The sequence below is a fragment of the Stegodyphus dumicola genome, chromosome 11 (genome assembly GCF_044657685.1).
Source record: "Stegodyphus dumicola isolate Sdum_Otavi_A_Nest chromosome 11, ASM4465768v1".
Lineage (NCBI taxonomy): Eukaryota > Metazoa > Arthropoda > Arachnida > Araneae > Eresidae > Stegodyphus > Stegodyphus dumicola.
Window position 1 is genome coordinate 130641053 of NC_140778.1, and position 15927 is coordinate 130656979.

General features: G+C 35.7%; 1 long non-coding RNA gene across 2 annotated transcripts in view; it reads left to right on the forward strand.

The window, feature by feature from the left end:
- The window catches only part of LOC118192248 (uncharacterized), a 134940-nt gene that overhangs the window by 98681 nt on the left and 20332 nt on the right, over positions 1-15927 (forward strand). The window contains exon 1 of one of the 2 annotated variants that reach the window (XR_004758738.2): positions 275-458. The exons of the other annotated variant lie outside the window; for it this stretch is intronic. This is a non-coding gene — a long non-coding RNA (uncharacterized LOC118192248). Of the gene's footprint in view, positions 1-274; positions 459-15927 lie in introns of those variants that run through there. 2 annotated transcript variants of the gene reach the window in all.

The following is a 15927-nucleotide window of genomic DNA, read 5'->3' on the forward strand; positions in this document are numbered from 1 at the left end:
ACACCCACCGGATTAGACATGTTGTCCTCGAAATTGAGGTGTCTCTTTTGAAGAGGATACATATTAATAAATGCAATTTAATTAAAAATTCTTTTATTATCAACCTTTAAATAAATAACATAGCCACAATACTTATTTAAATTTGAAATTTATAAAATATAAAAAATTAGCTTGTTACCTAGTGCCCACTACTATATGTGTAAGAAAATGTTTTTATGTATTTGGATAAGGAACTATTGATAAGGTTTACATCTGTAAAAGAATCATTTTAAAATGTAATCTTTTTCCACTTCGTATGTGGAGAGAAATTACGAAATGAAAAAGTGAAAATCCGTTGACTCCTCGTCAGCCGAACAGCCATGGAAGCGCTCATTTCGCCTCGTGGTTCCCTGCATTACGTGAATTTACTGCGTTTTTCTTCGAACAAGATCCTCTCAGTATTTTCATCTTGACTTTGTGTAAGTATCTTTGACTTGTTATGGTGACTCCACGCGAAATAACCTAGCTACCATGCTTACTAGACACAGCGCGAAGAAAGCACATAATGAAACTGTCCCAGGCCACTGAACAACGGCGAGAACTTCTCGCATTAGATGATGAAATTGCACTTCATAATACTGCGCTAAATTTACCAATAGCAGATAATGTTATTCCAATCACTAACTCTCCAGTAAACTTCAAAAATATGCCGAAAGGCTCAATCTTAAATTTACTCGATAGATGTCAGGAATTAAAACAGGCAATCACTCACCTAGAAGCTAAAAAAGAAACTTCCGATTATAACGAGGAGGATGAAAGAATTTATCAAATATGCTTAAATGATCTTGATGCTTTGGACACGATCCTAAACCACCAATTTAATCCTGATGGTTTACAGGCATTAATAAACAAAGACAAGTTTCTTTATTGTAATAATGAAAAATCTCCGAAATGCACCCCATCCAAACCGAAAGAAAATGAATGGAGAGATGAACCTAAATCAAAAAAGCACGGAAAGCAAAATTCTCCAGATAAAGTACAAACTACTAACATTGAAACTACCAATAAATTCAAGAATCTTCCTGACCACTCAATAGATGGCGCCACTAGCTCGACAGTAGCTAGTCGTCTGATGTAAAGGTTTTTATTACAAGGTTTTCACCTTCAATTTTGTCGATTGTTAGATTTTCTTTTATGTCCTTATGCAGCTCTTTCCAGCTGATGTTTGGTTGAGTGATCACAAGTGGTGGGATCTTGTTTGCAGTGTTATTGGGCTTTGTGAATTGATTATACTTGTTGGGTTTATTTTGGTCATTAGTATTAATATCATAATTAGTACTATTATCATTGTTGGCTTCCTCTTGGTGCTGAATTTCGTATGGCTGATTATTTTGTGTATTAGCGTAAGGTTCAGAGCAAGCTTGAAAAACCGGAAATTCCTTTCCATACTTTCTTAATTAACTCCAACAAAAGTACTCGTCTTATTATCAAAGGACTAATCACAGAGCGCTGATGAGGTTAAAGAAGAAATTGTAGCCCAGCAAGTTCCAATCAAAAAATGCAGACAACTTCAGCACATCCGCGATGGAGCTATCCAAACACTACCTGTATATTATATTGAAGTACCTAAAACACCGGAAGGAAAAAAGATATACCAACTATGCACAATTATGGACATGTATTTCAGGCTTGTACCCTACAAATCGAGACCAGGGCCTACACAGTGCTTCAACTGTCAGCGCTATGGTCATACACAAAGTGCCTGCCATAACCCGGCATGCTGTGTTTGGTGTACTGGCACTCACAAATCTACTCAATGCCATAACAGACTTGCTATCAACTATACGCCTAAATGTATTTCTTCACCACAAAAAGTCTTAAAAATAATGTTATGTCTTTGTTTAAATTTTCCCTAGCCAACCATTTTATCCTTTGAAGTTCTATATTCCCAGACTTTCCAAAACTGCTTTTGCCTTTTCTTGCAATAATACTCCACTTAAAGCAATATTATTTCCTCTTGCAGAATAAAACCAACTGAACACAGCTGTTTCAATTTCACAGTTACAGTCTTGGAATGTTCATTTGCATTGAAGCAGAGGATGCAAATTGGGGCTATATGACTAAGTCAGATTTTACAGGAGCAGCAGAGAAAAAACTATCCCATTGTTTACAAGAATGTCAGATGACAACAACCCAAAAGTCATGAGATGGATGTAACTAGGATCCATGTAATTCATCGTATTTAAATGTCTTCTGACATTTTTGTGAGGAATAGGACGTATTGTTTTTGCTCCTGTAAAATTTGACTTTAGTCACATTGTCCATATTTTACATCTTCCATTCAATTTGTAATCCATGACAATTTTATTTCTTCTCTAGCCTTTAGCACATGACCTACTTGTACTTTAGCACATGACAAATATACCGTTGGTTTGTATGTATTCCAAATTTCTGAATTATAGACTATTTCTGTTTATACTGTTGGTTTGTGTCTTCCAAATTTCTGAATTATAGCAACATTTTGGTTTAATGATAATGTTTTTCTCTTTGATGCTAGCATATAAAAATAATACAAATTACAGTACTACATTACTACAGTATAAAACTTCACTTCTTTTATTCGAGTTCTAGCAAAATCTAAGAATGCTAGAAGTTTCACTCTATTCACACTATGAGATCCCTGTTCTTCATAGGTGTTCCAGGTTTCTCGCGACCATTTCTATTCCATTGGCCCCTCCTGTCTTGGATTGCTTCACAACTTGCTAATACTGTTTGCTCCTCCCTTTTGAAAGCTGTAGCACGAATAATTGAATTTGAAATTCTATGAGTGTGAAACATCCTTTTGATAGCAACACAATTTGCTTTCTCTCAATGTATTGCTCCCTTCTGCCCTACAGAAAAGCATTTTTCTAAATAGAGGGATCAACGCTTCATTTTATTATTCCCTTGACACGAAACTATCTTTCACTGAGCACAAACTTGCCTTTGAAACTCAAGCTATTACTAACAAAAAGCATCGTTTCTTTTATTTATTTGTCTCTACTTCTATCATATTTTTTAAACTGTTTTTTTCATTGTTCTTAATAAGAGGTTCCTATTTAAAGCATTAAGGTTCCTATTTAAAGCGGTCATGACCAACAGAGTTGCCATTTAGTCAGAACTGTTCTTTATTCGGAGGTGTCCCTTAAAGGAGTTACTGCTGTGTATGAAAATATGTTTTATAATACCAGGGTAAGTCAAAAAGTGCTCACATTTCCGTGATATCACATTTTAGGTTTGTTGCATTGCCTTCTGCGCATGCATGCTTAGTGTTGGTAATACTATAGTCACGTGATCAAAGTTTGATCATTGATTTCAACATATCACGCGCTGAAATTCATCGAAGACTTTAAAAAAAAGACGTGGGCAGTGCTTCATCATGTAGTCAAAGTACGAACTTTGTTTTCCATCCTACAAAGCCTTGAGACTTTCCGTAAATTCTTCGTTAAAATCAAACGTTTACATCGAAGAAACACTGCTGGAACAGCAAAATTTTACGTTTATTTTCATGATTTGTACTTTATAGTAGTAGATCGTTTTTCGCCTCTTGGCGAAGCGTTTTACACGCTTACACTGGTGTGCAAAAATTAAGGACGAGACGATTTTTTCAATATAACTTTGTACAAAAGCTTTCCAAATCAACACATTTAATACCGTAAGATCCCCAATACGTAAGGACATGAGTAATGTAAGCAACACTTACTAAAAGAGAAATCAGAGGGATAAAAAGAAGCTTTATTGAAAAAGTAGCATGGAGCGCAATGCGACTGAAGGCCGAAACATCCCTGTGATGGGTGTCCAGCATGAAACATCCGGTCTTTAATAGGGGATATGATCTCCCCTGACTGCTAGGCAGGTCATTCATTGTCCCATGCTGAGAATGAGGGTGTCAATTAGTTGTTGAGTCATTGCTGCCCATTCGTCTTGCAGCGCCAATCGAAGCTCCGGAATCATTACTGGTGGTAAGGTACGAGCTGCCAAGCGTCTGCCTAGAAAATCTCATACATGCTTGATGGGATTGAGATCCGGAGATCGTGCGGCCAATCCATACGTTCAATATCCTCACTCTCTAAGAGCTGTTCGGCAGCTACTGTGCGATGACATGGTGCATTGTCGTCCATGAAAATGAACTGCGGACCCATAGCGCCTCTAAAAAGACGCACATATGGAAGAAGAATTTCGTTACAATAACTTGTCCCGTTAACTGAATCTGCGTCGAAGATGTGAAGGTCTGTACGACTACCAAGCATGGTGCCTCCCCAAACGAGAACACCGCCACCTCCATACCTGTCCCTTTCAATGATGTTCGAGGGATGATTGCGGCTTCCCCGCTCTCTCCAGATGAGTATGCGATGAGAATCGCTACTCAGACTGAATCTGCTCTCATCTGTAAAGTGTACTCGTCCCCATTCATTGTCTCTCCAATTCCGGTGTTCCCGGCACCACAGAGAACGCCTTCTCCGATGGGCAGGCGTTAGAGGTACACACCGTACAGAGCGTCGTGCAAACAGACCACTCCCGTGCAGTCTTCTGGCTACGGTAAAACGCGATATCGGTCGTCCAGTCGCCTGTGTCATGTGTCTAGGGATTTCTCCCGCTGTCTGCCACCTGTTTCTTCTGGCCTGCAAGGCAATATACCGGTCATCTGCGGGTGTGGTTCCTCGTGGACGACCACTACTAAAACCCCGGATAGCTGTTCCTGTAGTTTGAAATTGTCTCCAAAGTCGTGAAACAATGCTGTGAGCAATTCCGAACTCTGCAGCCACACTTGTCACACTGCGGCCTTCCTCCAACTTCCCAATGATTCGACCTCGGGTAAAAGCATCCAGATGTCGTCTAACAGATTGATTATTCGCCATTTCTCGCTGAGGCAGCAACTCGGTGTGATTTTAACTGCTATACGGCGTGCAATCTCTTTGCCAGAAATACTGATCTTACACCGACAACATGCTTTATACTACTCAAACACTCCCCCATTACATCTACCTGCATATCTGCGTATGTGCTACCGTACATCACCTTACTTAATCTCCTGATTGGTCTTTCTGTCCGCTCTGCCTCTTCGTTCAGCTGATATGCTAATTTTCCGACTTCGTCCTTAATTTTTGCACACCACCTCTCAGTACGCCAGCGCCTTAAGGCACATTTTCCACGATTTATGGTTAAAGCAGCATTCTGCTACATGCCATATGTACCCACATGCTCCAAGCTCCACGTTCGTCACATAGACTTGTCTGTAAGTAAATCGAGAAGTTTGAAAGTTACCGATTAAGTATGATACAAAAAGAGGAACAGCCTATACCACTAATGAGAAATTTCAGCAAAGGCCAACCATTAAGTTACCTATGATGAGCTGGTATGTTTCTGCGAGTAAAATCATAATTGTACTTAATAATTCATCGATGACGTCCTTGATTTCGATGTCCATAAACTCTGTGCGAGTTGGACGTCAAGTGACCTTAGGCAAAGAATAAGCACAATAACGTTAATTAAACATTTGGGTTTCGAGATGCTGCTACGTTCTCTCTGCAGCAGAACTCGCTCCTTTCTAGATGATCTGGGAAGGAGCGATTTATTATTCTTTAGTTAGTTATTATTCTTTAGAGAATTTAAAGATGCTTTGCGAGATGGCTGATAATCTGTATATAGAGAATTGATTTAATCGGGACATAAAAATTTCTGCGATAAAAATAAACTTCTGCTTAGAGCGAATACACACGTTTGAGAACTATTGTAAGGTTTATCGTAAAGGAAGAAGACTATGTAGAACACAAGGTGCTTCTTACGTTTGTGTAAAAAAAAAAAAAAAATGAAAATACAAGGAGGCGTATAAATTTTGAGTTTCTTTTGTTCACAATTTTAATGCAATGCAATAAAACGCAAAAATAAGATCGAGTTGTTATAGGGATTAATAGGATAGTTATAGGGATCGAGTTGTTATAGGGATTAATAGGATAGTTATAGGGATCGAGTTGTTATAGGGATTAATAGGATAGTTATAAGGATGAATAGGATAGTTATAGGGATCGAGTTGTTATAGGGATTAATAGGATAGTTATAGGGATCGAGTTGTTATAGGGATATAATAATAAAATGTAGGATTGCTAAAAATGAAGAAATATAGATGCAAATGGGTGTAGAAAAATTTAAGCGAATTATACTCGATCATTCATTATTACATCATTTTGCTGTCTGAATAATACAAGTGATAGCAATCTATAAAAATGATAGTGAGATAGATTTAAATAATAAAAGTAATAGCAAGATGTTAAAAATGACAATAATAGAGATCCGCTCAATGAGATCAATATGAGGAGAATAATTTTTATAGGAAAAACGGTATTTCCTTACTTGGTATATATTATAGTTTAAAATAGTTTGCTTTCTTACTTTTTTTAATGACATAAATATTCTCTTAATGAATGGGAGTTTATGAAAATAAAGACAGAAATAAGTAATTATGCACATTTATCCAGTAAATACTGTTTAAATTCACGTCTTTTGAGCAGCTTTAAAAAGCCCCGCTACTCAAAGGAATAAAATAAAATAAGCAGATAGCAAAAGAATGAATTCAAAAATAACTGAGGCATTTTTTATAACTTACGTGGAACTTGGATGCTTAAATGGTACAATATATTCACTCATTCATTTCGGTTAAAAGAAATGGTACCTAAAATTCTCATCATGGCACCGATCTGTTCATCATTCTTTAAATGAGATTGCAAGAACAGAGGTATGGCATTTAAAAGAGAAATTTCCCTCTAAATTGACCCTCTGTCACTATAGATGGAAGAACTAGACGAATGGAAAGGCAAAGAATCCTAGGTAACTTCTCTCACGAAACTCTATTTTCTTATTTTAGACTTGAATGTTTCTGACACAGATAGCTTCCCGTGAAGTGCGCATGTCTTGAATGAGGAAATGAAACTGGGTTCTAGATTTAATGTTCAAATTTTTTATGCTTGTATAGCGTGCACTGGATCAGAAAGCCAACGTAAAATAAGTCACCTAAATTAAAAATGACAGCCGTTTATTAGTTGAAGTAGAAATATCTGGAACTAGTTATTGCCAAAAATAACTCATTTAATAATAGCAGAATCAAGATGATGATATGTTTTCTATTATTTAAAGAAGCGGTACTTTTCCGTTTTGCCGGCGCAAGCGATAAAGTCGCCAATAATGGTACAACTGATGCCAAACGGAATATCCTCGCTGGTAACCTTTTACGCCTCATTTTCAAAACAAGTCGCAGCCATTTCTTATCAGATTGATTGTTTCTTTCAATACTGGCATACAATTACACAGAATTTTTATCAGATAGTACAATTTTATACTTTAAGGCCATTCGCGGTAATTAAGTGAATTAGAATGAAATCACACCGCTCACCCGAAGGCGAAAATATAGAAAAGTCAAGGGGTAAATTCACCAGTTTTAATGAGAATACACTAGCGAAGTAAAGCATTGCTGTTTTACATAATTTCTGAATAAACTATTCGTACGAATTGAAATAATTCTTGCATTCAAACTTGTATTCCAAATTAAGATTTAAGTTGAAATTAATGTAGATAATTACTGAGAAAATTAGATTTTTGTAGCGTAGTTTACGTGAGATGAGATCACTTGGGGTCACGTGATATGAACCGGAACATCAGCTTGTTGAACCATAATAAATTCTTAAATTAATGTCTTTTTACAAATTTATTGTCTTTATTTATCGGCTTTTTACAAAATTTTAAACGATATTAAAATATTTATGCCTTAAAAATAAAAAATTCTTAAAACTAACATTTGCTATCATTTTTTATGTGTATACTGCATGTTGTCGCCAATAAAGTCTGCTTGGCGAGATTTGCGCCGACGGAAAGGAAAAGTACCTAAGAAGCTTACTTGAGTTCGATGGCATCCTCTTGCAGTATACATTTTGGAGTAGTAGGGGAATTCATTCATAGTGGAAGCTTGTTACTGCCATTGACAGCTAATTTGATAATGGTAGAATCAAGAGGAGGGGGGGGTCTATGTTAGCGTCCTATATGAAGCGTAGTTTCTGTTCAATTGGTACCCAACAGCATTTTGAAAGAATCCTCGATTGGTATATAAGGTTTACCCTGGAAGCCGCAGTTGCTATAAATACTTAATTTAGTAAGCGTAGAATCAAGCACTGGAGCCTGTTTGGCATCGAACTACAGCAAAAATCTTCGAACAGCAGGCAAGTTCCTACACCGACGAAGAGGATTACTGGCATAACTAATTTAATAATCTCATACCAGAACTAAGAAAAAGGATTCCGTGTTGAAGTCCTAGAAGAAGCCTAGTTCGTTTCAGTGGTACCTAATTTACAGTAAAAGTCTTCCGGTGATAGACATTTTCTTCAACGGTCTGAGCTAGTTACTACCCCAAATAGGTAATTTGGTAAAAGCAGAATCAAGAAGAAGGTTTGTGCTTAAGTCTTAGATGAAGCCTATTTCTTTTTAATGGACTTAAGAATTCAGCTGAAAATCTCCGAGCAGTAGGCTAGTTCTTTCACCGTCCCGGGTAGTAACTGGCAAAAATTGCTCATTTGGTAACAGCAGAAGCAAAAAGAATAATTTGTGTACCATTCCCTACAGGAAGTCTTATTTTATTCGCACTCAACTAGAGTAAGTAAAAAACATCGAGCAGAAGACTGGTTGTTCCTACACCTATCTTCATCAAGATATATACCTAATTTAAAATTTAGCGAGAATAATGATGATATTGAAATTACTTGAATTCCTTTCTGCCTTTGTGTCCTTCATTTAATAAGAAAATTCATCTGTAAAGATAAGGTCCTGCTTTTGGCCCAGATCTTTCAGTGTCAGCAGAGGTGAATGGAATGTGACACTATAGAAAACATAACATTTTATGTTATATTAGCAAATCATTCAATATAAATTTTAGGATTATTTATTATTCTACATTTAATTTCCTACTCCATGCAAAAGATTTAATTTTAGTAAGATACCAATTTTCGCAATTGATTGTTTTTAGGATAAAATCAACTTTGAAATTTATTTAAATTATTCTATTAGTTTTAAAAATACGGACTTACTTAGATATCGCATGTTTTTTTCACGCAGAATTAAAATTTCATGATTAAAAGTAATGCTTTTCATGCTGTGTGATTTTGATAGGATTTGATGTTTTCAACGAGAATTCGATTTACTTTACATTTGTTTGCTTTTGATTTCAGCTCATTTTGCACTCATTTTGTATTTGATTACATTCGGATTATATTTTCTCCTCTGATTTCATTTTGTTACACTTGCATTTTATTTTAAAGTTCCGAGCAGTAGGCTAGTTTTAAAGCAATTTTGATGTTTGTACTTCTAAAGATAATATCTGGGATAGATTTTAAAAACGAACTAAATCTTACCTGCGCGATAAAAATAAGCTATTGCTAATTGGCTCAGCATAAGACTTTTGTATTTTTTCCAAATTATAAACAGCATTACATATCAGCGCAAAGAAACAACCCCTGTAAAATTAAAAGATAGTTCTTAGCAATGTTGTGTGAAATATTTATTGAAATAGTTTAACGAATGTAAACGCTTGTAATGACGCACAATATGCGTCTTCCCTTTTTAACTCACTTGCCTAAGCTATAGAGTGAACCAAAAATCTCGATAACGACGAAAATGAATACGTTGCAATCTATCTGCGTCTTCCTATTTAAATTTTTTAAATGATAATGTACGAGTATTTTTTAGTGTATTGATGTTTTTCTATTTTGCAGTCAGCAAAGAAATACGCAAACAAACATTTGAGATTTCGAAACCAAGTATCTTTCATATCAAATTCGTCTTCTAATGCATTTGGGTACAAAGCTACTTTGTTTACTTTCGGTCGTTTCGAAATGCGCAGGATTTACTAATCCTCGGTTTGTTTTCGCAGGATTATTTTGTTTTCCCAAGTACTTTTGCTTAGAACTAAATTTAAAAAATATATGTTAGGAATGACGTTGAATTGCCACATCGAGCATACAGTTTTTTTTTCAAGCCTGTTTTTTTAAAGCGTTATAGCGGTGGCTATTGACCTGACGGTAAAGAATACCTTCTTGCAATATTTTCTACAGTAACCTGGCACATATTTAAATTGCATACAGAACTTTAAAATGTCCCGCACTCAGCCTCTTCACCTGGATTTAAACCAGGATCAAAGTAATGCTATTCAGTAACGCAAGAAGTATTCCTTTCGTTTGCTTTTGTGACGTCAGGATTACATATGAGTTCTTAATACCGGCCCGGAAGTATAAACGGTAATTAAGTAGATAGATCAATCATAGAGTTTTTTTCAAAGCTATTTTCTTAAAACTTTATAGCGGTGGCTATTGACCTGACGGTAAAGAATACCTTCTTGCAATATTTTCTACAGTAACCTGGCACATATTTAAATTGCATACAGAACTTTAAAATGTCCCGCACTCAGCCTCTTCACCTGGATTTAAACCAGGATCAAAGTAATGCTATTCAGTAACGCAAGAAGTATTCCTTTCGTTTGCTTTTGTGACGTCAGGATTACATATGAGTTCTTAATACCGGCCCGGAAGTATAAACGGTAATTAAGTAGATAGATCAATCATAGAGTTTTTTTTCAAAGCTGTTTTCTTAAAACTTTATAGCGGTGGCTATTGACCTGACGGTAAAGAATGCCTTCTTGCAATATTTTCTACAGTAACCTGGCACATATTTAAATTGCATACAGAACTTTAAAATGTCCCGCACTCAGCCTCTTCACCTGGATTTAAACCAGGCTCAAAGTAATGCTATTCAGTAACGCAAGAAGTATTCCTTTTGTTTGCTTTTGTGACGTCAGGATTACATATGAGTTCTTAATACCGGCCCGGAAGTATAGACGGTAATTAGGTAGATAGAGAAAGCTTAACGGTCTCTTAAAATATGCAAAAGCAAAGTACAAATTTTGTTGCTGTTACATAACTTACATACATTTTTATTGAATACATTTTATACATTACATACATTTTTATTGAATGAGGACGCCAAACTGCGCCCACCTGCGGCCCACCTTATCAGGGACCGGAACTTTCCCACCAAGTGCCCACCTGTAAATAATGTACCCAATGTGTTTATTAGCATTCTTAATTTTGTATCTTACTCATTTATTGTATTGTGTATTTCTTAAATTCACTAGTTTTATTCACATTCTACACTCATTTTATGACTCCCACTTAGTCACGCCTTTACCGGGCCGGTTACTTGCTAGTGAGCTCTTGCGTTGCTGGTCTTCCTATTCTTTATCCGTCTTTCTCCTCCTTACTGCGGACATTATGTGAAGATAGTTCTATGTTATTGTGCCCATCCGGCATAAATTTGATTGAGCCAGATAAACTACTGATCTCAGTGGTATTCTGGCTATAAGTTATCAGTCAGTCAGTTTAACTTTATTTCAGAACGCAGTATAGATGAAAATCTGCTTTGATCGTTCAACAAATCAGAGCTTGGCTCTGGCATGCTGGTTACTTAGTAGTTTAGATTCAGCACCCTCGTGTCTACTTCTGGTATTCTTATGTCAACAACCTCCCATTCCTCAGAGGGAAAGGGAATAAACATACTCTCTTTGAATCTTAAATCTCCTAATCGTTTAGAAGGATCTTAAACAACACAACGCAAGATATGCTTAGTCTGCTGGCTTAAACATGCCGAGAAGTATTTCAGAGGAAGCTGACCATAGCATCGAAATGTGTCGTATTACAAAAGTGTCGCCTGTAGAATAGTGGCACTTAGCCATACTCTTCTCGTCGTATAAGTATTTCAGCCATGCTATTAAAACACTTGTTTCTGTAAAACTTTCAAGGTGTCCATTTCGTTTACGCTGCGTAATGAACTTGATCTACTATTTATTTATTTTCTTTTACCATTTTTGTTTGAGGAGGGGAAAAAAATCTCTAAACGAGAAAAAATGATGCAGACTTTGAGTTGGAGTATGAGCATTTGAATTTCTCTTACCACAAATATTATCGAAATGATGGACCTTACGGTGGATGAACCAAGACAGTTTTGACACCACTAAACTGTTGTTGTAGGTTTGACACACCAACTGAATTCTTTCTCCTGGGGAGTGGCATTTAGGGTAGAAAGTGGATAATAATACATTTGTGCTAAATCTTCATTATATAGCTTAATCCAGTACAACTAAAATCGTCATATGAAGAGTAGGTATTTGATGAATCAAGACAATTTTGAAAGCGCTGATTTCAAAGCAATAAGTGAAATCCTTTTCTGGGGGTTATTTAGGGCACAGCTTAGAAGAATAATACGTGAAATTAATGCCCATTAAATAATGAAATCCAGCCAAACGGTAATCATCATATGTAGAATATCCAATTTTCTTCGAAGTCATTCTTAACTGGAATTATTTTTGGTGTGTATTACTTGAAAGACTAAGTTTTCAAGAGCATAGATTGTTGATGGTAGTTTACAGAATCGTGTTCTGTGGAGATAAGAGTACCTACGCATCGTTACCGACTCATTAACATTTCTACTGTTTCCAAATTATAAATACTGTTATTCATTTATGTAATTATTTCTATTAATTTTTTGTAATTTATTTACTGGATCTTTTCGTTATAGCTATGTATTTTTTGCATTTATTTCTTGTACTTTGTGCGATAACTGTGTGCTTATATTTTATGTATTTTATTTATATTTATTTTGCTTACATTTTATGTATTTTATTTATATTTATTTTGCTTATAAATATAAATAAAATACATAAAATATAAGCACACAATTTTTGTGGCCACTTATGTTTGTACATAAAATATAAGCACACAATTTTTGTGGCCAAGTGTGTTTGTACATAAAATATAAGCACACAATTTTTGTGGCCACTTATGTTTGTACGTGTTTATGTCATACTTTTGTGGCCACTTATGTTTGTACATAAAATATAAGCACACAATTTTTGTGGCCAATTATGTTTGTACATAAAATATAAGCACACGATTTTTGTGGCCACTTATGTTTGTACGTGTTTATGTCATATACTGTGTTGGAGATATTTTAATTCTGAATCGATTGATGTTCGAATGGTAAAGATAGCCCAATTAAAACAGGAGATACGGTAAAAACCCTGCATAGTCTTTAGACTTATTGATGCAGGATAGTGAAAATTGTCTCCGAGATTCGAACATATATTGTTCCGACATATTGTTCGAACATATAATTGTCTCCGAGATTCGAACATTCGAAAATTGTCTCCGAGATATACATCTACAAGATTTGAACTCCGAAACTCCCGAATACGCACTGAGCCTGCTTCTAGATACACTTTGAAAGCATTCTTAAAGGAGGGAGAAAATATACGTTCCTCCTTTAAAGAGTGACCTGCCCACCAGCGGCCGAGCAGTAAAGACGCTGAACACTGGTAGTTCGGTCCGAGGTTCTAATCCCGCGAACGGGCTGGCTGCATGGGCGTTTTCGTGGTTTTCCCCATGTGTAACGTGTATACGAGCCAGTTTCCCTTAGAAAGTCCTCCACGAAAGGCATCCCTCCCCTTAGGCAGATAGCCCTAGCGTGCTTTGCCATAATTAAATACACACCAACACACCAACAAATTAAAGAGTGACCAGGCAATAGGAGATCACCAAATACACCAAATTCACCAAATTCCGGTGGGTACGTATTACCGACCACCATTTTTTTAGTTCGTCCACCATTTTGTAGTACAATGCCCTCCCTGCAATGGATTAGAACTATGGACTTCCCAAACACGCGTCGAGCGCGCTTTCAGTTATACCACGAAATCATGCGGAAAAAAAGGAGAATATAACTTTTAACTCTTCCGCTACATCTTGGCGACAATTTATGCCGACAAACTGGTCACACTTTGAAGTTTCGAGATGTCACATTTGTGATGATCTAGGGCAGCTTTTTCTCGAATTTTCCGGAAATGCATACTCTCTCTTGATCAGTCTTATAAATTAAGGAATGTGAGCAACGGTCAGCTAGCTCAATAGTTATTGAAAATCATGTATCTATATTCAGCCTTTGCTTCAAATGTTTTTCAGGGAGCGATTTTCGTGAGCTATCGCATTTCTCACACGTGCATTATCTTTGTTTTGTTTTTGCTTGGGTTATTTATATATTTATCCGACTGTGAGGATTGCCATTTTTACTTCCTTGTACGAAGTAAACAGTTGTAATCGCGAAAAATTTCGGGTATCGTTTTTTAACAAAAATATCATTTTGATCGCTCTCAATTCCACTTAAAAGACGTTTTTGCGTTACATCTAAACATACGGACAGAATAGAGGATTCTTTTTCCCAAAACAAATTGTGAAATGGATTTAAATGGATTCGAAGAGATTTTTTTCATGACGCCTGTACGAAAGTACACACGTACGTTCGTACGTACATCTCTATAAGTCTTGTAAAACTCAAAAACGAGTAGCCTCAGAACGTTGAAGTTTTCAAATAGGAACTGTTATAACATGAAGATATATATATATATGTATACCCACACTGTTACCCGAGTAGGTAAGCTCAGAAATTTTATTCTTATTTTTTGGTAAATGATGCATTTTTTGGGCTTTAAATGTGATTGAATTATGTTCTTATGTGGCAGTTAATGTATATATGCAATAACTGTAGAATTATCCATAATTTAAAAGTTTTTTAAGTCTGGCTAAGCCTAACGAAGCCGCCATTTGCTTATATTTGAAACTCTTAGTAGAATAGTGAATTAAAGCAGTTTGTGCACCAACTTCAGTGTCTTTTTGCTTAGTGAGACCAAAAGAAGACTTTACGTTTGGTATACCGAAAAATACGTCTTCCTGCTCGGTGCCCGAATTTCTTATTTTTGCCTAGGAATTCTAATTTTAATTCTAAAAAATAAAATCTGAAAACGTTAAGATTTTACTCCCAAAGGAGCGTCTTTTTTAATGTTTTGTGGGTTACCTTTATTTATTAAATATCATGTTCTTTTCACTTAAACCATAAAATTAAGTTCAACACTAATAGTGCAAAATAATTTTAAAATGAGCATATCTTTAGAATTTCCGATACACAGTATTGCGCACTGGAAATAAATGTTCCCCCCCGTACAGTGTTGCCATTGCTCGCTTTGAAATTGTTGAGTTTGTTAATCAAAAATTCGTTAAAGTGTTACAAGATAGGAAATTAATAAAAGAAATTCCACATTCCAAATTTGGGTTTCCAGATGCTCATATGCGGGTAGAAACGTACGTTATTCATAATTTGATGGCTCTAGGTACCGTCTTTTTATTACAATGCAAGAAAAATACACACATTTATGTGCATTCTTCATTATTTAATTTCTTTAAACATAATACACGGCTGTAATATTTGGTGGCAACAGTTTGAAAAGTGAACCCACATTTATAGTGTTCAACGCAAAATGCCGAAACGAAATTAAGAGCCCTTCTGGCCTTTGAGGCAAAAAATATATTTTTAACTCTCTTTAACTGTATTTGGTGTTTTATGTTTTTCTGTATTTTACGATTTTTAATGAGGATGTTTTGAGATTTCCTTGCCGCGAAGTGAGAACTGAATTGATTGAATGAGAAATAGATCCCTAATTAAAGTTGGGGGAAATAAGTTTAAATGAAATGCAGCATAAAATGTGCATAATTTAATAAGCCGTACAAGGAAGTTTTATAATACAGTTACAAACTTTTTAGTTTATCTCTCACAGTTTATAAAGGTTAACTCAAAGAATCCGCTATAATAATATACTATGCACATTAATGTAATAAAGAGCTCTAATTTATTAAAAATCTAACCACAGATTTAGATACTTTTTCTTTAAATGATTTTAAATCCTTGAAACATGTTTATCAATCCATTCTAGTTGTACATACTTTACGATATCTGAAAACAAAAGTATCAGCGACTTGCAGAAATAAGCATCAG